Source organism: Crinia signifera, chromosome 5 (genome assembly GCF_055691185.1).
Source record: "Crinia signifera chromosome 5, ASM5569118v1, whole genome shotgun sequence".
Taxonomy (NCBI): Eukaryota; Metazoa; Chordata; class Amphibia; order Anura; family Myobatrachidae; genus Crinia; species Crinia signifera.
The window spans coordinates 118,528,827-118,554,588 of record NC_139221.1 but is presented as its reverse complement, the minus strand read 5'-3'; the positions used below and the strand labels follow the sequence as shown (position 1 = coordinate 118,554,588).

At 43.1% G+C, this 25,762-nt stretch overlaps 1 protein-coding gene, 1 long non-coding RNA gene and 1 pseudogene across 3 annotated transcripts in view; 2 read left to right on the top strand and 1 right to left on the bottom strand.

Annotated features, from left to right (window-relative positions):
* The window catches only part of LOC146080524 (uncharacterized), a 149,141-nt gene that overhangs the window by 113,978 nt on the left and 9,401 nt on the right, over nucleotides 1-25,762 (bottom strand). The window lies entirely within an intron of this gene.
* LOC146079805 (uncharacterized) overlaps nucleotides 1-25,762 on the top strand; it is a 46,266-nt gene that overhangs the window by 14,840 nt on the left and 5,664 nt on the right. The gene's annotated exons all lie outside the window — the stretch shown is intronic.
* LOC146005849 (U2 spliceosomal RNA) lies at nucleotides 3,639-3,845 on the top strand (annotated as a pseudogene).

Sequence of the window (25,762 nt, the reverse complement as noted above, 5' to 3'; positions counted from 1 at the left end):
TCTGAGCTGCAAAATCCAAAAATCACTCCTTCCCTTCTGAGTCCTGCCATGCACCCAAATGGTATTTTTTGGTCACATGTGAGACATTGCCGTACTCTGGAGAAATTGGGGCACAGATTTTGGGGTGCTTTTTCTCCTTCATTCCTTGTGAAAATTAAAATTTTTGAGCCAGAACTGCATTTTTGTGTAAAAAATGTAATTTTTCATTTGCACAGCCCAGGTGTATCAAAATTGGTGAAACCCCTGGGGGTTTGAAATGTACACTATACCCCTAGATGAATTCCCTGAGGGGTGTAGTTTGCAAAATGGGGTCACTTGTGGGGGGGTTCCACTGTATTGGTGCTTGGGGGGTCTTGCTAATGCGACATAGCACCCACCAACATTCCACCAGAATCTGTGCTGCAAAATCCAAAAATCACTCCTTCCCTTCTGAGTCCTGCCATGCACCCAAATGGTATTTTTTGGTCACATGTGAGACATTGCCGTACTCGGGAGAAATTGGGGCACAGATTTTGGGGTGCTTTTTCTCCTTCATTCCTTGTGAAAAGGAAAAATTTTGAGCCAGAACTGCATTTTTGTGTAAAAAATGTAATTTTTCATTTGCACAGCCCAGTTGTATCAAAATTGGTGAAACCCCTGGGGGTTTGAAATGTACACTATACCACTAGATGAATTCCCTGAGGGGTGTAGTTTGCAAAATGGGGTCACTTGTGGGGGTGTTACACTGTATTGGTGCTTCGGGGGTCTTGCTAATGCGACATAGCACCCACCAACATTCCACCAGAATCTGAGCTGCAAAATCCAAAAATCACTCCTTCCCTTCTGAGTCCTGCCATGCACCCAAATGGTATTTTTTGGTCACATGTGAGACATTGCCGTACTCGGGAGAAATTGGGGCACAGATTTTGGGGTGCTTTTTCTCCTTCATTCCTTGTGAAAATTAAAATTTTTGAGCCAGAACTGCATTTTTGTGTAAAAAATGTAATTTTTCATTTGCACAGCCCAGGTGTATCAAAATTGGTGAAACCCCTGGGGGTTTGAAATGTACACTATACCCCTAGATGAATTCCCTGAGGGGTGTAGTTTGCAAAATGGGGTCACTTGTGGGGGGGTTCTACTGTATTGGTGCTTGGGGGGTCTTGCTAATGCGACATAGCACCCACCAACATTCCACCAGAATCTGAGCTGCAAAATCCAAAAATCACTCCTTCCCTTCTGAGTCCTGCCATGCACCCAAATGGTATTTTTTGGTCACATGTGAGGCATTGCCGTACTCGGGAGGAATTGGGGCACAGATTTTGGGGTGCTTTTTCTCCTTCATACCTTCTGAAAATGAAAAATTTTGAGCCAGAACTGCATTTTTGTGTAAAAAAATGTAATTTTTCATTTTCACTGCCCAGTTGTATCAAAATTGGTGAAACCCCTGGGGGTTTGAAATGTACACTATACCCCTAGATGAATTCCCTGAGGGGTGTAGTTTGCAAAATGGGGTCACTTGTGGGGGGGTTCCTAAATTTTAGCATCTTATGGTGCCTAGAAACCTACATGGTGCCTAAAAAATAATCTCATAAAAAGGAGGCTCCAAAATCAAGTAGGTGCTCCTTCTATTATGAAGCCTGTGGTTCTGTCAACGTGCACACTAGGGCCACATATAGGATATTTATGAAAACAAAAGAATTGGGGGAATCAATTTTTAGTCACATTTCTCTAGTAAAATCTACTGTGTTCCTTAGAAAAATGTATTAAAATTGCAAATCTGCAAAAAAAATGAAATTTTGAAATTTCACCTACACTTTGTTTTAATTCCTGTGAAACACCTAAAGGGTTAACAAACTTCCAAAATGCTGTTTTGAATACTGTGAGGGGTGCAGTTTTTGAAATGGCATCATTTATGGGGGTGTCTCACATACAAGTCCCTCAAAGTCACATCAGAACTGAACTGGTCCCTAAAAAAATCAGTGTTTGAAATTTTCTTGAAAATTTGAGAATTTGCTATTCATATTGTAAGCCTCCTAGTGTCCAAAAAAATTAAAAGGAAGTTGAAATAATGATGGAAACATAAAGTAGACATATGGTCTATGTTAGTTATTAACTATTTTGAGTGGTATGATTATTTGTCTCACAAGCAGAAAATTTAACATTTTGCAAATTGCTAAATTTTCCATTTTTTTACGACATTTTGGTATTTTTCACAAAAAAACACAGACTGTATCGACCCAAATTTACCACTAATTTGAAGTACAATGTGTCACGAGAAAACAATCTCAAAATCACTGGGATAAGTAAAAGCAAAAAAAAGTTATCCCCACTTAAGTGATACATGTTAGATTTGAAAAAAAGGGCTCTGTCAGGAAGGCAAAAACTGTCTGTGTCAGGAAGAGGTTAAAAGAATAGGTAATGTGCAAACAGTCACTGTTCCTTAATAAAATTCGCCTGAACGGCTAGTATTATAAACACAACTGTAAATAGATGATATTACCGGATTTGTAGATAAGTTTGTCCCGCTGTATGTAGGTCCGCTTCTACCGGCGTTACTCCATTAGATTAGAGCCAATGCCGGGAGCAGACGCTGTGGTGTGGCAGGATTGGCTCAAGGGATCCCGGACCCGCTAGCACCAGCGTGACTCCGAAGTTTTATAATTTACTGATAACAGCAGTTGATTTTATTTCCATTTTTGGTTTATTAGGATATTATCAATGCTGTGTAATCTGAAGTTAGGCTACATGTACCTAACAATTTTGTTCATAAATAAGTTCTTAACATACATTTTCATGGTGTCAATGTGCAATTCATATTACATCAGCAGTGGATAGGGCATACAGTGCTTCGGAACCTTGTGATCCATGGACAAAGGAGTAGAGCTCTCAAATCCACACTGCCCCTCTAGAATCAGAACTGTTAGGTATGTTATATCACCTACATTTAGGACATGTAGAAGGGGTGAGCTATGACAGCCCGACAGTCAGGATTCAGACTTTCAGTATACTGAAACTGTAATCCCAACCGCCGGTACTCGGTGCCTCGCTACACTCACCACATGTTCTATTCTTCCTCTATGGGGGCCGTGGACCCCCATGAAGGAGAATAGCCCCTGTCAGTCGGGATCCTGATTTGAACAGTTGGTATACGGTGGATATACTGACCGTTGGGATCCCAACTGGCATCCATGTAAAGGATAGAGATTTTTTCCAGCATAGAACATAATAAATGTTGTAAAAATCACCATGTACAGTAACACTTCTGCACCAATTCTTGTTAGGCCATGTGCCCACTGGCATTTGATGCACCTTTTTACTTGCTTTACATCATTTGGAAAATGTAGTTTTCATTTATATGTGTGAAAAGCATTGGAATTAATTCATGTAAATGAGGCAATGCATGTTAATGCATGTAAAAACATAAATATGGTCTTCCTTAGTACAATGCTTTTTAGGAGTAAATGTATGATTTGGCTGCTTTTGCCTTTTAAATAATTGCCCCTTTAAACATTCTGTATAATCATTTGGATTTTGCAAGTTGCAGGCATTACAATTTCCCTGGGCTTAAAGAGGTCCTGGAGACTCAGGTGGTCAAACTCATTTCCCCCTGCCACCTAATTCTTCACCTTCCCCTCCTCCATTAGGCGGAGCCAGGGTCAGTGGCTTCTCTGCTTTTTGGCTAAGATCAAGTGTAGCATCTGTTCTTATCAGTGGGTATGGACTGACCTCTGGCTGAGAATAGAGAAATGCTGGACTGAGTAGCTGCTCTGATGGGCGGAGGGTGTGGGACCCCTCTTTTTTGCCTGGGAGTGGTGAAAAGTCTGGCTGAGTACCTTCACCTCTGCCAGTGGTAGGAGGTGTTATTTCTATAAACCCACTGGTGAGAGGGGGGAGAAACACTGGGCCTAGTAGTTTGGCTCTCTTGACGGGGTTTGTAGCCCCCGAAGGATGAGACAGCGAAAGGCTCAGTCTAGTATCCATTCCCAAGGAGCCGAGAAAGGCTGGGACTGAGTAGATGGCTCCTGTTCCCGAGGTTCGTAGCCTTTGATGGGGAGACCGCAAAAAGCCCAGCTTAGTACCTTAACCTTGGGATCGGAGAAACACTGAGACTGAGTAGATTGCTCTTCCGAGGAGGCCGCAACCCATAAGGGAGTCTTTCCAAAAGCCCAGTGGAGTACCCATTCCCATGCCAGGGGCTGGAAAGTGCCCTACGATGGGAGCAGAGAAACACTTGGTTGGACGCTGATCGGTCGGCTGCCTAGGGCCCGAGGCTGCACTGTGCCCCCGGGGAAACTCGGGGGTGCCGAACCTGCACGGGTGATCCCAAAAATCACTTTGCACAAGTAAGCACTTGCACTGCGCACTTCCCTCTAGGTTAGGCTGCACGTCCTTACCTCGTCCTTTTGGATGGGGTAGGACAATTTTTCACACCCCACCCCGGCCTTCTGGCTGGGGTCCTCTTTATTATTTATTTCTCTTCTTCTCACTGTGGTGCACTCTTCATGTTTTCTGTTTTCTGTAGTTTGTCACTTGTTTTTTTTGGGGTTGTGTGGTTGACCCTTATGAGCCTACCATTCCCCAATCTTCCTTTTGGGGAGAGCTTCGGTCCCCTCGAGGGCGACCCCGAGCCGCAAGGCGGAGGGAAGCCTAATGCGGGTCTCTCCAAACCTTTGGGTGCGGAGGACCCACTGTCCTAACCCTTCCGGGGGTTGAGGAAAGAGGGGGTCTCTCTAAGCTTCGGCGAAGAGGACCCACCGATCCCTATTTTCCCCTTCTCGGCCTAAAGGCTGAGAGGGGTTAGGGGAAAAATGGGGCCCTTCTCCTTTGGGAGAGGGTCCATTCGATCGCACGTCCCCCTATGCACGTGTTTAGGCACAGCACTGGTGGTAGGGAGCACACCTCGGGCTCCTGAGTTTTTTCAAACTCAGGGTCAGTGGTACAATTTTTGGCACCCCCTCTGCAAACTATAATGCTTTTCTGCTAAAATTACTGTGCAGGTCTATGGGAGGTTTAACTAGATTTACCTTACCATTACAACCACACACACACCACACTTTGGGCCTTATTCTGGTTGGAGCGGCCGGGCCGTACGCGTACGTCCCGGGGTTTTTTATGATCTGCGCATGCGTACATTCGCTAATGCGCAGGCGCGAACACTCCACAACGCTTACGGACGGGTCTCTACGTGCGAAAAAACCTATACGCGAGTGTACGGGCATTGGGGGCGGCATAGGGGCGTGATGAGGGGAGCGGCCGAAATAATGAGGGAAAATGGGCGTAAATATGGGCGTACACGGGGGTGTGCACCAAAAATGAGCGGTGCTACTACCGCACGATCGACTAAGGCACCGTTCATTTCGGACACAAAACAGGCGGCCGCCAACCGCCATCTCAAATCACCCCTACAGATACCGCATGCCAGCGTGCGCCTGGGTTTGCTAATTTACGCTGATTACTACCAAACACATACACCTGAATGTAATAAGCAATGCTGCAGTCTATTAAGTCCAAACCATGATTTCACTACCTGCAAGCCACACACAGCACTCAAACACATTGGAAGCTTATCTTTCTATACTTCTCTACATTTAAAGGTTTGTTTAATTTAAGGTAAGAATCTTTTTAAGACCTGCTTATATATGCTAAGGTAGGTATTTGTTAAACAGTTATACACATTCACTACGTGCTTTCATAGACTTTACACAGTAGCACACTCAATCTACACAAGTCGACATGTGTCAACGTGTTCACTCTAATACAAACATAGGTTTTGTATTTATGATACAGTAACATAAACCACATCTAACACCTACAAAGGATGTTTCAGCAATGTTTTAAGCCCATGGGCACTATTTTGCCCATTAATTAATTCAATCAATTAATTAATTTTCCTAATTATAGTTGAAAGGCAAGATTTGCAGGTCCATATATGTGAAGGGTATGCCAGCGTACACGGACGTACGCTCACTCTCACGAGCGGTGACATAAGCTGACTTTTCTATTGAAAACAATAGGGACCCGTCCGTGCAAGCTGGCGTACGCTCATATAGCCGCAAGAAGTCGGTGGGAAGACGGCCGAGAGACGTCCGTAAACGGTGGTGTACGCTCAATTGTACGCCAGTTGTCGGAGTGTAAGGGCTGGCCCGTCCGTGTACGTTGGCGTACGCACATTTGTACGCCACTCCCCTTCGACGTTGTTTCTGCCCGTACGTATGCGGCTGAGTTGTGGGTGGACTTAACCCCAACGGCCGCGTACGGATAGCGTACGTTGTTTTGGAACGTACGCACGTTTGGCCGCTCCAACCAGAATAAGGCCCTTTAACCCCTGCCTTTACCTCTATAGTTTCAAATCTGTTTTAATCATTTCATTTTCACATTAGTAGATGTATATGACTATAAAGGCACTGTACAGAATAGAAGAATAAAAAAAAACCCCGGACAAATCATTCATTATTTCATTGTGTTTCTACTGAAAACTAGTGTAAAGTGCTTCACTGTCCAATAGATGGCACTGTGTCATTTGACATTGAGAGTACTTTAGCAATGCATTTCTCTGACTAATTGTGAGGTTAGACAGGTCATTCCTATTTTTCTTTTACCTTTAATTTGTATTAGATGTCAGGGCTGTTATGAGACATTCAATTTGACAGTTAAATCATAATTATGTGAATAGTCTAAACAATCTTGCAAAACAAACAATTAACATTCTGTGTTGTCCATCTTTGTTTCAAGTTATTAATTGTTACAGTTTAATATCACTGACAACCATGAACAATTTTGAGACTTTTCTGTAAGCGTATCTTGCACTTTCTTTCTATGGCAAAAAAAAAAAAAGAAGTCTTCATGAAATTTGTAAAATAAAAATATCCTCATCATTCCTGCTATCCAATCCAATCATAGCACAAAAACAAAATGAGGTTAGCTGGGTTAATGAGCTATAACCTTGGATGTTGTCTTTCTTGTTTCAAGCATTTATTTATTTATTTTTGCTCTGGAATGTCTTGTCAATTTTTTGGGTGTGAGACTATCTAGGTAGACAGTCAATAGCATTCCTCCCTGTGAGCAGCGCCAGGTCCCGGCGCATCACTTCCTCCCAGCTGGGACGCATCACTTCTGCCCGGCAGAGCAATGTAATTGAGATCTCCCGGCGCTCCCCTGCAGCTGCTCAGCAGTTTCCATAGTCACAGGGGATGCCGGGAAGCGTGCGCTCGGCCACCTGAGAAACACTTGGGGGCTGGTCCTCTTGGCGGCAGCTGATTGGCCTGAACATCCCTTTTAATGGATTCAAGCTACTACAGCCCCGCCGGTGATATTGCCTTTGGCAGTTGCTTCCTGGCTTTCCTACAGTCTCGGTTTGCATTCATTGTATTCATGAGTCCTGTGAGTCCTTCCCAGCCTGCTCTTTTCCATCCTGAGCAGCTGGATGTTCCGTGGTCCTCCTGTGCCTGTTTAAGGTCACGTAAGTGCTCCAGTGAAGTTCTTTCTTAAGTCTGGTTATCCGGCAAGCTGCCAAATACTTTTGTTGTTCTCATTAATTTTGAGGGATTTTTGTTCAGTATCCCAGGTGTTGAGAGGCACGTTTTTGGGTACCGGTTATTGTACTTGCTTGCTTTATTAGTTAGCATTTGTATTGTTTAAGGAACCCCGGTTCTCTTGTTTTCAGGTTTCTGTGACTAGGTTGCATTCCCTGTCCTTGGCCTGGTGCCGTTAGGCAGGTTGTTTTCCCAGGTAGGCCCTTGTAGTTAGATCTCCTCTTGACACTACCTCTGACGATCACTGTCACCTTGTCACCTCCTAAGCCTTGGTTGCATCGGGGTTGGAGAGGGCCTAACTCGCTCCTTTGAATGTGGCAACTAAAGGTGATGTCTAGTTTCTGCAGGTTTCAGCCATCTGTAGAGGAGGTCAACGTAGGTAGTGTAGGGTGCGCTGTGGCCATTCTAAACAATGGTCCCGGCTGAGGGTTCATGCCCACAACCACACTTACATTATCAGTTTACATAACACTCTTGAAAATGGGACACTCGTGTGGCCTATGAAAAGGGAGCATGGCCTTGTGGGAATGATGCTTCCTCAGACCACACCCACGTTTTACACCATTCTGAAATGCGCACAACATCTATTCCCTTCAGGCTGGGGGGACTTCCAACTTCCCCCCCCCCCCCCATCACCGCGGGACACTGGCACCACCGGGAAGGGGGTGGGACTGCCCTAAAATACTGGGAAGGTCCTACAAAAAATTAGACAGTTGGGAGGTATGCAATAGGTTGACCACAAAAGATGGACATCCAATAGGACACTAGAAAAATTTTGACAAGGTCAATATATAAAAAGGTTGACATGAGTTTTTTGGTTGATTTTAATGTGTACCGCCAATTAGTGTACTATTTTCCCCTCGCATGGCTTTCTTCACTCACCATGCTTCAGGCCAAGTGCCTCGCTCTGCTTTATGGTTCCCTATCGGAAGAGTATGAAAAATTCCAAAACATTTAAACAAAATCATGAAAAACCCATATTCACCTATTGCTTGTGTCGACCTTTGACCTTACCAACCTTATCTATGTTGACATATGGTGTTGACCAGTGCCATAGCTAGGGAATTAGTGCGCCCCATATTTAAAATAGGGACAGTGTGCACTGAAGGTGTGCACCAAAAATCTAGGGGTAGGGGCTTGTTCAAATAATAGTACCAATTCACATTACAACACAAAGTAGTGTCTGTTATTCACATTACACCCCACAGTGCCACTTGTACACATTGCACCAGGTAGAGCACTTATAAACATTATACCAGGAAAAGCCCCTTAGACACACTGTGCCAGGTGGAGCCCTTTAGGCAGATTGCTTCAATTAAAGTCCCTTAGACACAGTGTCCCAGGTATAGGTAGACACACAACACCAGGTACTCCTGTGGGCACATAATGTCCACAGGAGTAGCGCCCCATACGCACATAATGCCCATAGGATTAGTGCCACTAACACATATAATTCCCACAGGACTAGGGTCGCTTTTACAAACAATGCCCAAAGAAGTATTACACACACAATACGTGTGCTCTATCAAACTGATGCACTCCCTCCCCTCATGCTGTGTTCTATTACACTGACACACTCCCTTCGTCTGTGGTCTGACTTCTATCACATTCACGCATTTTGTCCATCGTGAGCCTGCATTCTATCACACTGATATACACTTCCTCATCCCAAGGCCTGCACTCTATAACATTGATCTATGCCTTACCTCCCATCCTACACCCACACCTTCCTTCTATCCCTAACCTCCTATCCTACAGCTGCACCTCCCCTTTATCCCTAAACTCCTATCCTACAGTTGCACCTCTCCTCTATCCCTATCCTTCCATCCCACAGCCACACCACCCCTCTATCCCTTACCTCCCATCCTACAGCCGCGCCTTCCTTCTATACCTGGTCTCCTATCTTACAGCCACACCTCCCCTCTACCCCTTACCTCCCATCCTACAGCCACACCTCCCCTCTATCCCTAACCTCCTATCCTACAGACGCACCTCTCCTCTACCCCTTGGACAGTACCCTTGGACTGATAAGGCACACTGGGCAGTACCTCTGGACTGATATGGTACACCAGGCAGTACCTCTGGATTGATATGGCACACTTAGCACACATGACAGCACCCATGGAATTATACAGCACACATGGCAGCCCCCCTGGAATTATACGGCACACAAGGCAGCATCCCTGGAATTATACGGCACAAATGGCAGCACCCCTGTAATTAAATGGCACACATTGCAGCACCCCTGGAATTATATAGAACACATGTCGGCACCCCTGGAATTATATAGCACACATGTCGGCACCCCTGGAATTATACAGCACAAATGGCAGCACCCATGGATTTATACAGCACACAATGCAGCACCACTGACCATAGTCATTTAGTAGTGTCCACCCTCCCGCTCCCCCCACAGCAGCCAGCATGATGATGCTTGTTCTGGATCCGTAAAATGTCATGGAAGATGGAACCCTCATTGTGCCGGCCTCGGATCAGATAAGTTCAGGAGGGTTCGGTCCTCTTGGAACCGAACCCATTCATCCCTAAAATAAATGATTTATTAATGGCAGCACTGGTGGCTCCAGAGGTAGGGCTTCAGTGCAGTCCAAAACTCCAAGAAGCCCATGAGCAGAGGAAGCATAATTATTATTACCAGTTATTTACTGTATATAACACACATATATTCCGCAGCGCGTTACAGAGAATATTTAAACATTCACATCAGTCCCTGCCCCAATGGTGCTTGCACTCTATATTCCCTACCAGATGTACACACACGCACACACATTCTAGATTTTATTTTGTTGTGAGCCAATTAATCTTCCAGTATATTTAAGATGTCAGTGTGACTCAGCAGCCCCACATATTGCACCCACTGACAGTGGCTTACTGGGTATGCAGTTGCTGCCAGGCCCAATGATAATGTGGGCTTGGTTTTGGTGGTTCCGCTGAGCATGACCGTGGACCAGCCATGGACAGCCATGGACAGCCATCGTCATGTCCCACCCATATTTCTTTTTATAGGACAAGGTGATTGACAATTAGACATCTATATATACAGTAATGTGACTTTGAGCAGCAAATTACGCAGCATACAAATAAGAAAAACAGCTGATTTCTTAATTACATTAAAAGCTGATTAGTTGCTTTGGGCAACTTTCGCAAAGTCTTGATACATCTCTAGCGGTGTCTTGTGCATGTTATAATTTAGTATATGGGTGGATGAATAGATAGATAGACAGATAGACACACAGAGATAAATAGAAAATGTATATGTGTAAACATACAGTATATATGATTATTTTACCAGTTTTATTTATAGCTTTCTTCCAAGAGAAACTGTATAAAAAGAACCACTGGGAGGCTTTATAACACTACCCCCGGCATTATATAACATCCTTCTCACCTAGCAACAGGTAAGCTTCTCTAAGAGAATTGTTTGTTCATCTAGGAGTCTATTAGGCCTTCCCCTAATGGAGGTTTCTCTCAGACATTTACAGACCATTAATACATACTGTATATATATATATATATATATATATATATATATATATATATATATATATATATATATATATATATATATGTGCATATGTTTACTATTGGAGTTATGACCTTTAACCTATGCGAAGGATTGTCATTTGGTGCCAGCATCCTAAAAACTGTCACAAAAAGTACAGGAGATAATGAGCGCTGATTATGATATTCCACACTGCAGCTGTACCAAAAGGGGAAATTACCTAGACCCCTTAAAGTGAACCAAGCAAAGAAAAAAAGAAATATGGTACAGCGCTGTGCTGAATATAAATATAGTTTATTAAAAAATAATATTTAAAAGATATACAATTTCATGGCCACAATAGACAAACAAGACTCACAACACATATAGAATTGTTAGTCCAATCCCATCTCAACCAAAAACTGGTTAGTAATTTAGTGCATGCATGCAAGCGTTTTGTTAGTTATATATCCAAGGCTTAGATTGATTTCAGCTTCAGGATTAATTTCTATTATGCATATGCAAAAAAGGAAAAATATATGATATACTTAGGTTTGTCACCAGTATTGAGGTAGGGATGGGGTTTTCCTTCAGGCTTTAGTATGAACCACGATGCTTGTCTCCGACCGTTGGTGCAGTCCTATTGTACGGTCATATCAAAGAATAATCAGCTGGTGTCCAATTGTGGCCAAGAAGATGTCCCCTTTATCCTCTACGCGTTTCTCCGCCTCGATAACTGTGTCAGCGGCTTCCTCAGGAGTGGAATAGTGCTGTTAGGTGACTTCCGCCTTTTATGGTGGATTAACGTGCTCTGCGCATGCGCCCGCCATGCGGGTCAAGCCTCTGTTTCGTTTTAGTCCTTATTGCCGCGTTACTCCCGGCTGGACAGCGTCGCGTCATTTCCGGCTGCGTCATCGCGGCTATAGCACGGCACACGTAACCACCCTTTGTTACGCAGTGTTTATTTTCCTGTAGTCCCGTGATTACCACGGTAACAGGATCTGTTTGTATTCCATTTGAGTCTCGGCAGGTGGGTGTGTTCTCCGTTTTATAGGAGATATATGCCACAGACAAATCATTCATTTATCTGAATCACCAATCAGTCCATTCGTGATGGGGAGGTTCACATTTAACACATAACACATAAATTATAATTAAAAAGAAAACAAAATATATTAAAACATCACTTAATCACTTTATAAATAGAGCGAGATATGACAATAAATCAATTTCATCCAATGGATTTCAAAAAGCGTTGTTTTAGCAAAAAACTGGGTCAATCTATATAGACTACCTACTCCAGCCATATATTTATGGGGAGAATATACATAGACACCGGTAAAATACAGTAATACGTAGATCGATAGATGAATCAACAGTTCATCAAATATAAATTATTGATTACAAATAAAAAGATTATGCTTCATATATCTATTCTGTGTATACATACAATACATTTCATAAAGGTAAAAAATAATAATAAGAATAAATATAAATAAAAAATAAAAAACAAAAAATAAAAAACGGATAGAGATGTATAAATTCCTCTCTTTATAACAGAGATTTAGTTCATGATTTACTATTCATTCATATAACATTATTAAACCATATAGGGGATAAACCCCTTCAAACAGAATATTGTGTGGGTATTCATTTTGCATTCATTCACAGCCTTAATATCTTCCCACCCTCATATACCCCCCTCCCTTAATTCCCCCCCCCCCTCTCCCTCCCACCTAAATATCATATATAAACGCCCACCCTCCCTCCCACTGGCCCGCAGAGTGAATAGACAGCAGCAGAGATTTTAAATATTATTTAACTCTATCGTATCGTTTAATCCTTTCGGCACCATAGTGTTAAGGCGAAAGATCCAATAGGCCTCTCTGGCACATAACCTATTGAACCTATCGCCCCCCCTACTGGTGCTTACTACTTGTTCAATAGCTTTGACCTCTACCCTTCCAAGTGAGGTTCCCTGGCAACTTAGGACATGTCTGGAAAGAGGGTGGTTTTTAAGTCCACCTAGAATGTTACGCCTATGTTCAAGAAACCTAACATGTAGGCAGCGTATGGTGCGACCTACATACTGCAGGCCGCACCCACATTCAATAACATAAATAATAAATGTCGTTTTGCAGTTCAAAAAGCTCTTAATTTGAAATATTTCACCCGTAGTAAATGATTTGAAATCTACACTTTTCTTCTGTTTTAATCCTGCACATGTTATACACTTGTGGTTTCCACATTTGTGGAAACCCAGTGGTTTCTCAGGCATCCAATTACCGGGGTTATTCTTCAGGCTAGTTCCTTCATTTTTATTTTTATTTTCAAAATGGCTATGAACCAACTGATTTTTAAGATTCTGCCCCTTTCTAAAGATAATTCCCCCATTAGGTTCGACAATGTCCTTTAGGAATTCATCCTGTATCAATAATATTGTATTATTTTTTATTATATTTTTAATCTCTCGAGAGCATTCATTGAATTGTGTTACGTTACTCAAATGGAATACAAACAGATCCTGTTACCGTGGTAATCACGGGACTACAGGAAAATAAACACTGCGTAACAAAGGGTGGTTACGTGTGCCGTGCTATAGCCGCGATGACGCAGCCGGAAATGACGCGGCGCTGTCCAGCCGGGAGTAACGCGGCAATAAGGACTAAAACGAAACAGAGGCTTGACCCGCATGGCGGGCGCATGCGCAGAGCACGTTAATCCACCATAAAAGGCGGAAGTCACCTAACAGCACTATTCCACTCCTGAGGAAGCCGCTGACACAGTTATCGAGGCGGAGAAACGCGTAGAGGATAAAGGGGACATCTTCTTGGCCACAATTGGACACCAGCTGATTATTCTTTGATATGACCGTACAATAGGACTGCACCAACGGTCGGAGACAAGCATCGTGGTTCATACTAAAGCCTGAAGGAAAACCCCATCCCTACCTCAATACTGGTGACAAACCTAAGTATATCATATATTTTTCCTTTTTTGCATATGCATAATAGAAATTAATCCTGAAGCTGAAATCAATCTAAGCCTTGGATATATAACTAACAAAACGCTTGCATGCATGCACTAAATTACTAACCAGTTTTTGGTTGAGATGGGATTGGACTAACAATTCTATATGTGTTGTGAGTCTTGTTTGTCTATTGTGGCCATGAAATTGTATATCTTTTAAATATTATTTTTTAATAAACTATATTTATATTCAGCACAGCGCTGTACCATATTTCTTTTTTCCTAAAAACTGTAACTGCAATAGAGCTGGTGTTATTCTTCCACCTGCTTGATGTAAATATCAAGTTGCCTCTATTTATTATTCCATTTGACAAATTATAAAAATATTCAAAGCATTTCTCCAGATTTGTCCTTTCCTATTATTAACCATGTACATCTATTTCTAGTTATTACATCACAGCCTCTGAGCAGGTTGCATTATTAAAATCTCATTAGGTGTGCAGTGAAGATATGCCAATGTACCAGACACTGCTTGCTGTCAAGATGCGGAGGTGTACAGGAAAAACATAAGGGAACAAAATGAAGAAATACGTTTTGGGTGGGCGGCTTTGTTCTTTCTGTGCTGCATTTAATTCCTTTTCTCAGCAGAAAAGACAAGAGAACAGGACAGTAAAAACCAGCTGAAAGACAGTAATTAATCGCTATAAGGTTCCCTACTCTTGTTTAACTCTATATGATGCAGATGTCTTTAATTATATTGCTGCATATATTTATACACCATGGAATATTTATTTGTAAAGCATACTGACCTGACGTATTGTGAAGGTTTCATCTGGATTGCAAAATAACTTAAGTTGTAAGCCCAAAGGCTTTTTTAACCATGATAATATTAATTATAATTATACTACTAATAATAATAATAACAACAACAGAAAATGTACAATGTACTAATAAAAGCTACATTTCCTAACACAATAACCTGCTAGAACACATTCCTCATAACAGTGGTACAGAATAGCAATCCGATTGGACAAAAGCTTACAGCAGGGATGGGGGAACCTTCGGCCCTTCAGCTGTTGAACTGCACATCCCAGCATGCCCTGCAACAGTTTAGCATGGCCAAATAGCAAAACTGTAGCAGGGCATGCTGGGAACAGCTGGAGGGCCCAAGGTTCTTCATCCCTGATTTACAGGGGAAATTGGATTTAATCTCCCTATTGAATACCAACTTGAGGTCAGTGTTCAAAAGGGAAATTTGCAGTAATTGAACTTTGCCAGGCTTCAGTATGACCGTAATTTTGACTACCAGTTTTCATGTGAAGCTTTATTCAAAAATGAAAGTATATCATGTACTGCACAAACAACATTTACTTTGCACAAAATAGTCAAAACACATACTAAAAAAAATATTTTTCACATGATCTGTTTAGTCAAACTATAAAGTTTGTTACCATGGAATGACCCTGTAGTGGTGTCTGGGTGGAAAAAACTACCATCAACAATGTCAGTAAAAGTGGTTGTGAGATGAGATTTGTGGGATTTAACCCTTTGAGTTCCAACATCTCTGTGAGACATGTGTAAAATATCTGCTAAAAATGCCAGTATCGCTCACATTTGTTACATAAATTCAAATAAAAAATGCTGTGTAAAAAAGATTAAATTCAGTATATAAGGTAAACATTACAGGCCATTATGATGTTTGCTTGGCAATTTTCACACCTATTTTGACAAATTCACTTGGCACTCAAAGGATTAATAGAGTTAGAGACTTTCTATTCAGTTATGGGAATACCAAGTGTGATAGAGATGGCAGATATTATATTCAGAAAATAAAAACATTTACAGTTTGAGTCTCCCAAATCCATTCAGCGCAAATGACTTCTGAACACAAAATTTGTTTCATGCACAAGATTATTCAAAATATATTAAATACATTTACCTGCAGGCTGTGTGTAGAAGGTGTGTATAAAACATAAATGCAATCTGTATTTAGACTTGGGGCCCATCCTCATTATGATATACAAATATTCAAAAATATAGAAAAATACGATATCCAAAATACTTCTGATCCCAAGCAATATGGATATTGGAGACTTATAGAAAAATACGATATCCAAAATACTTCTGATCCCAAGCAATATGGATATTGGAGACTCAACCTGTAATAACAGTTATTTAACTTTTTGACAAGCTAGTGTAAACTCATTCAACAAATGTCTTCTGTATATTTTTATATGTTCACCCATGTTAATCATTTCATTGAGTCACAGTCTCAAAATCATGGTCACAGTGACGGTGCTCATGGTAAGGTCCCCCTTATGTAAAAAGTGTCCCCCAGCTGTGGCATGACACCGCAGGCTGTTGGAGCCTGGTACTGGTTTCAAAATATGGGGGACCCCCAGATTTTTTGTCCCCCCCAGATTTTTTTAACCAGGACCGGTCCAAGAGTCCGTAACTGGTTTCAGAAATACGGGGGACCCCTATGCCTTTTGTCCACCGTATTTTTGGAACCAGGTCCGGCTCAATGAGCCTGGGGCTGGTTATGCTCAGGAGGGGGGACCTCACGCCATTTATTTTATAATTAAACTTTTACACATTTTTTAAGACAGGACCATACACAGATCTCAATGATATGTGCATAGTTCTGGTAAATTCGCCTGTCAAAACCTGGTCTGCATGTGTGGTGATTTTTAGTAACATTTTCCTGTTTTCGCATTTCATTAATTATGCGATTTGTATACTTTATAATGGGAAAACATCTGGATGCGAGTTCCGGCGTTACTAAAAATCGCACCTTCAGAATGTGTGAATTTGCGGCAAAATGTGCATTTTTTTCCGCTTTTTGAAACTCATAAATATGTTATTTCGGAAAAACGTGCGATTTCGGCCCTTTTTGCCGAAAAAAATTGACAAAAAAGTTTTCTCATCTCATTAAATGTTACCCTCTATGTTGTTGTTGTTTTTTATTATTATTATTATTATTATTATTATTATTATTATTATTATTATTATTATTATTATTATCATGGATAGAAAAGCCTTTGATCTTTTATCATCTATTGCTATCAAAAATTAGATTAAACCTAATTTTCCCTGTTTCCATCCACCTGGACAGGTGGGGTTTGTGCCTATCTGGCAAGCCCATGATAATACAAAGCACACGGTCAACTTAATTCACTTCATATTCCCTTTCCTTCTTCTAGCTTTAGATGCAGAAAAGGCCTTCTAAAGAGTATCATGGCCTTTTCTGACCCACAACCGCCTCAATTTTCATTTTGAAGGTTTATTTCTACAGTCCATCAAGGATCTCTATTACTATCCCCCCACCTCAGTTCAAGCAGGGGTGCAAGAACCAGGCAAGGTTGCCCACTCTCCCCACTCATCTTTGTTCTGGTTTTTGAACTCCTCGTCTGTAAAATGCGGACTAACATTACTATTTGCAGCTCTCAATATAAACCATCCCTTTTTGCTGAGGATTTCCTCCCTTCCAAACCTCATTTTATGGGGAGCTGTCAGGCTACTATGACCAATCAGAAACTTTGCTTCAAAATCGGTTCGGGATCTACTTCAACTTAACTTTGCTTTTACATGATGGGCCATCTAGGGATCCATCTTACTGAAACAAAGGGGCCGAATCAGACCCAATCGTTATGGACCAAATTTGTCCCCGATGTTCACGCTCGCCGAGTTGTTCCCTCAGTAAGGGGAGGAAGGGGGCAGGAAGGGGACAGCAGCATGGGAACACCCAGTGTTTTATGGGCATCCCAATAAAAACACTGGGTGTTCCCCTGCTAACACAAGCATGGTGATGCCTGCTTGGGGTGGATGGCTGCCACATGTTGTCAGCGCTCCCATATTTGGAGTACAGCCGCCATCTGAAAAGTATTGACTTTTTCCGTCCGAAGGCTGGAATATTCATTCGATGGTGAGCCACCATCAAATGATTTCTCCTCCTTGCGGCCACACGCGAGGGGATGTATTACCGTACACATCCCCTCGCATGTCACCGAGCCTATTACCTGTTTGCTATGCTGCGATTACATACACACCCTAGTAAACATATCTGAATCAGGCTCATACTTTGGTTTCTATTAGTCCAATTAACCACCTTTGAACAGGATATCTCTACGCCATATAACTGTAATAAAAATGAAGGGCGAGATTTAGTGAATTTACCGTTTTTGACAAAGTGCGAATTTGTCCTAAATCGCCCTATATCGCACTTTTAAAAAATTGCACTTTTGCTGTGAATTCACATATTTAATGAGATGCGAATTCGCTGCAAAAAAAAGTGTGGTAAAGTACGATAAAGTGCGAGTTTTAGGCATGAAATTGTGCGATTTTCAGTCATGAAAATCAGCACATTTTCAGAACTTTGCGATTTGGTGTTAAAAAAAAAAGTGAAAAAAAGAAGGCGTGGGGTCCCCCCTCATGAGCATAACCAGCCCCGAGCTCAAGGAGCTGGTCCTGGTTTCATGAAATCACGGGGCTGAACAAATAGGGGTCCCCAGGATTTTATTAAACCAGCACCAGGCTCAAGGGCCGGTCCTGGTTCCCAAAATACGAGGGGACAAAATGAGTAGGGGTCCCCTGTATTTCAAGAACCAGCACCGGGCCCAACCAGCCAGCAGGGCAATGCCACAGCCGGGGGGAGACTTTTTACTTTTTACAGTCCCGGTACTTGTTTCCTAGAACGGCCACAATCGCGGGCATCGTGTACCTTAAAGTTAATTTCCTTTGAAATCAGGTCCATTTTGCCGGCAAAGGCAAAATCGGGGGCATCGCGTCGGTCGCGTGCATTAACATTGCACCCAACGCGACCGACGCGATTTTGCCATAGGCTTCAATGTTAAATTATTTTTAACATTGAAATCGGGACCATCGCGTCGGTCTTGTGCCATTATAATGGCACAAGATGAGATGGACTTGATTAAGTCCATCTCACATAGGACCCATTTCACATTGTATATGGGCCCGTCGTCACCCCACGATTGACGCCAACCCGAAGCGTGGCGAGCGCAGCGAGCCCGCGAGGGGCGGCGGTACGCGTCCTCCGACCTTTTCATACCCCTACTATCCACGTCGGCATGGAGTTGAGAATATAAAGTGTGGCGAGCGCAGCGAGCCACCGAGCCCGAAGCATGGCGAGCGCAGTGAGCCCCGCGAGGGGACGCGTATACCTGTGAAGTTATACGCGTCCCCTCGCGGGCCTCGCTGCGCTTGTCACACTTCGGGCTCGGTGGCTCGCTGTGCTCGCCACACTTTATATTCTTAACTCCACGCCGACGTGGATAGTAGGGGTATGAAAAGGTCAGAGGACGCACACCGCCGCCCCTCGCGGGCTCGCTGCACTCGCCACGCTTCGGGTTGGCGTCAATCGTGGGGTAGCGTTAAGGGGGGTAAAATTGGGGGTCTGGGGAATATTTAACATTTAATCCAATGTAAAATAGGGTGCAAGGGACCCTATTCACATTTGATTAAATGTAAAAATCGCGTCGATCGCGTCGGTCGCATCACATGCGATTTGGTCGCATGTGATGCGTCCGACGCGATTTTTCCGACACGACCACCCCGATGCAATTTGGGGTGGACGTGCTAGGAAACAATCCCCCTGACCGGTCCGCATGGGCAGGGGTCCTGGGGGAGAGGGGACCCTCCCAAAGAAGGGGTCCCCCCCCCTCCAGAACTTACCTGCCCATGCTGAAGCCCGGGGCTGTCCTCGATGCCCCTGGGTGGTGGGCATCGAGCTGATACTTGTTTAAAAAATAGAAAAACTATTGTGTATTGCTGTGGAACTATGAGTCCCAGCAAGCCTGCACCACATGCAGGGACTTGGAGAACCACAAGTCCCAGCATGTGGGGCATTAAAGGGCCGGTGGCACTTGTAGTTCCACAGTAATAAAATAGTAAAATAAACACACAGACACACAATAAAAATAAAACTTTAATACAGCCAAAGCCCATACATACTGATACTTACCTATCTTGAGCCCGTCGGTGGGTCCCAGGGTTCCGGTGCCTTGATTCCGGTGCATTGGTTCTGGGGCTGGTCCAGGGTCTGGGGCTCCAGGGCTGAAGAGTCCGGGGTCCTGGATCTGAAGAAATCCATGGGGGACCTGTGGAAGGAAATCCTACTCACCAGGTCCTCTGGCGAAGATCCCGTCATCTTCTCCGTCTCCGTCGTAGTCCACCACATCAGCCGCCGGTACCCGATTGGAATGAGAGGCACAGAGATGTTTCATCTTCCACGCCTCTCCTCCTCCGAATGATTCTATTGGCCGCCTAGCGGCCAATCAGGAGCCGACTTTCTTGGCTCCTGATTGGCCGATAGGTGGCTAATAGAATCATTCGGATGATTGTCCCATGTCGACCTAGACCCATGTCGACCTTTCAGTATGTCGACCTAGTGGTGTCGACCTAATGACAGTCGACCAACTTTAGGTCAACCATATGACCGTATTCCAATGTATCATATGTTCTGTTTAACACTAATGTGGTAGCAATTGCAATGTTTATATATTTTAGCAAACAACTAGGACTGACCGGAGAAGACTTTGGCACAGTTATCTTAACAAATATTGCAATAATGTAATTAACATGATCTGCTTATCTAGTATAGATAAACTTGGTGTACAGTATGTTCACATAGACACAGTTGACCTTTTCACAGTCGACTTTTTGAACCACATTCATGTGTAGGTAGCGTAGTCCGCTTCTGACTATAGCTACTTCAGAACTAAAAAGTAAATGAAAAGTTAAACATTTACATTTTCAATTGGTAGATTTATTTTTTATAATTTCCAAAACCGATTTAGTTTCTTCTTTTTTTTCTATTTTTTGTTGTTGTATATTAGTTCTGACATATTTAGAAACAACACAGAACAAACCTTAATAGAAACAATAATTTAAACAATCCAGTATCCGATGTGGCACCTCACAGCCAGAAGCAAGTATTGACTAAAATGGTGCTTTGTGAAGGCTGCATCAATCATTTGATAGATATAAAATTGAGTAGTTGCCCAAAGCAACCAATCAGCACTTGTCATTTCAAATACTGTGCTAGATAAATTACAAATGCTGATTGGTTGTTTTTGGACAATGTCTGCACTTTGGGCCTTATTCTAGTTCACTCTTATAGGCAAATTCCTTCTTAGCTGGACAAAACCATGTGCACTGCAGGTGGGGCAGATGTAACATGTGCAGAGAGAATTAGATTTGGGTGGGGGTTTTCTTCAAAGTGAGATCTATATTGCAGTGTAAAAATAAAGCAGTCAGTATGTTCCCTGCACAGAAACAAAATATCTCACCCAAAGCTAAATCTCTCTGCACATGTTACATCTGCCCCCCTGTAGTGCACATGGTTTTGTCCAGCTAAGAAGGAATTTGCCTCAAAGAGTGAACTAGAATAAGGCCCTTTATCTCTCTCCTAAGACTTTATAATCCTCCCCTATAATAGAAGTATTGTGTTCTCCCCTCTAAGAAATTAGAATAATTTATTTAAATAATTCTAATTTCTCAGAGAGGAGTACACAATACTTCATGTGAATGAAAAGTTGCTGTATTGACACAGAAATTACCGAGGTCATGTAATTGAAACAACTTTAGGATTGAATAAAACAACCAAAACACTCTTTACAAATTTTTTACCTATGTAGGAACACATTTTATATTTATATATATAATTTAAAGAATGTCTTTCAAACATATTTTAGATATATATATCAAGTTAAGGAAAAAAAGGTTTTATATACAGAATCATAGGCGTGCGCAAGGGGGGTGCCGGGGGTGCACAGGCACCTCCTAATCATAGCTGAGGGCTGGGGCTTTCCAACGAGCCCAGCCCCGTGTCTCTAGCCCCCTGGGAACCGGAGATACTGCCAGGCAAAGCTGGAACGTTTTCCCTATAGGATAACATGGGACCCGCTAATTCCGACCCCCACCCAGTTCAATGGCTGCCAGTTCCCCCTTCGGCATCACTGAAGCTCGAGGTTGATTTCAGTCGAACCCAAATCGCTGGGCCTTCAATCTGATACCAGGCGGATCCATATGGATTATTTGATTCCAGGGATATTGAGGTTAAACCGTTTTTTTTTTTTTTTTTTGTATGTGTGTGTGTGTGTGTATACTATGTGTGCAGGCGGGCATTTGCCCCTGGGCACTTGGGGTACAAGTGTCCCGTTCCCGCCACAGCCTCCTTCCCTTTTGAGCGGCTGAACAGATGCTGCCTGCCGCTGACAGGTAAAGTAGCTTCAGTGTGCGGCGTGCAGCATCCGGCCAGCGGCTCAAAAGGGAAGGAGGCTGCGGCTCCGGTGGGCATCTTATAAGAAGAGTGCACAGCGCTACCCGGAAGTGCGGATTCACGGGAGCGCTGGTGTGCAATGCGCACCCCCAGCAATGAGCATGAAACTCCCCTTGTCAACGAGCATTTAACCACCCCCTTCCCAGGGAGCATGTGACTCCTGGCAAAGAACATTTCACATCCCCCCCCCATGGCATAATCTGTAATGGCCATCACAGTCTGCGTGTAATGGGCATTATGGAATGTGGTATACTATGTAATGGCTGTGTGATGTGTAATATGCATGTAAGTATGTGTTAATTTTTGGTGCGCGCCTTCGACGTGCACAGTCCTTATTGTCCCTGTTTTAATAATATTTTTTTAAGCCCTAACATAATGTGTAATGGGCATTACGGTGTGTGGCATGTGTGATGGGCATTATTGTGCGTGACATTATGTCTAGTGTGTTTCATTATGTGTAATAATAGGAGATGATGAACACGCCCAGTAGATAGTGATGGACACGCCCCCTCCAATGGTGCACCCCCTAATAAAACGGGCTGCGCACGCCTATGTACAGAATATATATATATATATATATATATATACACAAGGTAGCAGGGTCCGGAACAACCTCCAAACATGCGTAGTACTCGGGTGCCTCCAAACGGGGGTTGGCTATATATATAGATATATATTATACTAAATTATTAATTTGGGTGGTACCATTTGTATATATTGGGGATATTGGTAGGTGCTGCATATAAAAATAGAGCAATACAGAGTCTTTACGCTTTCCTTATATGTATGGTTGTTACCGGAGTGCCGAGCCAAATCACTATATATATATACGAGGGGCGGTGGTACGCGTCCTACGACCTTTTCATACCCCCACTATCCACGTCGGTGTGGAGTTGATTTTATATAGTGTGGCGAGCGCAGCGAGCGGACGCATATACCTGTGAAGTTATGCGCGTCGCTGCGCTCGCCACACTTTATAGAATCAACTATATATATAATATGTAATATATAATATATATAATATATAATATTAGGTACTTGTGGAGTATCACGGCTCCCACGATGGGCATCGTATGCCAAAAAATCGCATCGCATACGATTTGATCGCATGCAATCGCATACGATTTTGCACTGAAAAGCATCCAAATGCATTGGAATTAGTATTAAACATGTTCAATGGCCCCAAACTGGCATTTTTGAGGCTGTACCACCCCCACTATTAACGCGAACCCGAAGCGTGGCAAGCACAGCGAGCCCGCGAGCGGCGGCGGTACGCGTCCTACGACCTTTTCATACCCCCACTATCCACGTCGGCGTGGAGTTGAGCATAGAAAGTGTGGCGAGCTCAGCGAGCCACCTAGCCCGAAGCGTGGCGAGTGCAGCGAGCCCCGCGAGGGGACACGGACATCTGTGAAGCCCGTGAGGGGACGCGGATACCTGTGGATACATTTGGATGCTTTTCAGTGCAAAATCGTATGCAATCGCATACGATCAAATCGCATGCAATGCGATCGCATGCGATTGCATATGATTTTGTCAAAAATCGGCCAAAAACGGTAAAAATCGTATCGCATCGCATGCCATCGCATGCCACTATATATGGCATGCGATGGCATGCGATGGGAGCCATGATACTCCACAAGTACCTAATATTATATTACAGCAGGAGATTTATACTGTATGTCTGCATCATTTTCCCCACCCTGATTGCACTAGAGCGTAGATCATGTCCATTACGTCCAGTATGTCTTACTGGATATACACGGCTGTTATTACTGCCGTGATTTAGCTGCGTATTATCCATGGTAGCCACCATGCCTCTAGATAGTCTTCGATTTTCTATCCATTTAGTACACACTGCAGCCCTCCCCTTTTTTGCTCTCACAGCCTTGCCCCTTATTGACATTAATGTTTATGTTCATGTTATTTCACAGTTGCGGTCTCAGCAGCCGCAGGATTCTGTTTGTTATGAGCCATCTCCATGGTGATGGGAACGCACAGTTCTGACAGTCTCCACGCTGGTGACGTCATTTTCAAGCGACACAACCGGACGGGTGAGTAGTCCCGCCCCGGCTAGCCGCGTCTCCACTGGGTGCATCTGCTATAAAGGTATGTTTTACATGTTTCAACTTTGTACACTTGAAAAAGTTCAGTAAAGAACTGAAAGGTTGTGATATCTGTTTGGTCAGTATCGTGATTTATACCAGGAGTGCCGCACCATCGAAGCTGTATGTTACCCACCCTGTGAGGGCACCCAAGGCCATTGTTGAGATCATTAGGAGTGCCAGACCCACGATGTGTATATATATATATATCCTCGCTTTTTACTGGATACTAATACGCTACTTAAGCGATTAGCAGAACTACCTACCTTTGACTGTGATGTGTTATTGTGTAGTATCGATGTCCAGAGTCTTTATACCGCAATCCCTCATGAGGGAGGGTTGGCTGCGGTGAGAAGATTGCTGGAAACTTCAGGTACTTTCAGTGGAGATTGCTTGGACTTTCATGTGAAATTGATTGAATTTGCTTTAACTAAAAATTACTTTTTATATGATAACCGTTTTTTTCTCCAATGCATTACTGCCGATATATTGATGATCTGTTGGTATTTTGGAAGGGGTCAGCCGAGCAATTCGATGCTATCATTCAGTCCCACAATCGTAAGGATCACCCTATCAAATTGACGTATGCCATCAGTCCTGAATTCATCCATTATTTGGATGTCAAAATTATGCTCCAGGATGGAAAGTTACATACGTCTTTACATACTAAACCCACTGATAGGAACAATCTCCTTATGTTTGAAAGCTTCCACCCCAAACCACTAAAACAAGGGTTGCCCTACTCCCAGTTGTTACGCATCAGACGTATAACATCTGATCCTACACTGGCAGACAGGGAAATGGATGAAATGATTGCTAAATTCCAACAGAGAGGATACCCGCTGGAATTGCTTATATCAGCCAAAACTAGAGCATTATCCCTGGATAGGGATATGCTGATTAAAGCCCCCCGCAAGGCCAAAAATAAAATGAAAATATTCCCCTGGGTATGCCAATATAACCCAGCGAGTGAGGGTATTAATAAAATCTCCAAGAAACTTTGGCCCATTATAAAAACCGATCCCGACCTTGGCTTGGATGAAACTAGACTACTATCATGTTATACTAGAGGATGCAACCTCAGAGATATATTGGTAAGACCAGATATCTCTAGCCTAGATACCACCTTTGACCCTTATACCAATACACATAAGGGCTGTATTAGATGTACATGTACCACATGTCAATTCATGTTGCCTGGCGACACATTTCAACATCCGCTTAGCGGTAAAACTATGTTTATAAAGCATCGTCTCACATGTACATCTAAATATGTTGTGTACCAGATCCTGTGTCCCTGCGGCATGTCATACATTGGCAAAACTGACTGCCAATTCAAGGACCGTATGACAGCCCATAGATCAGCGATTAGAACTGC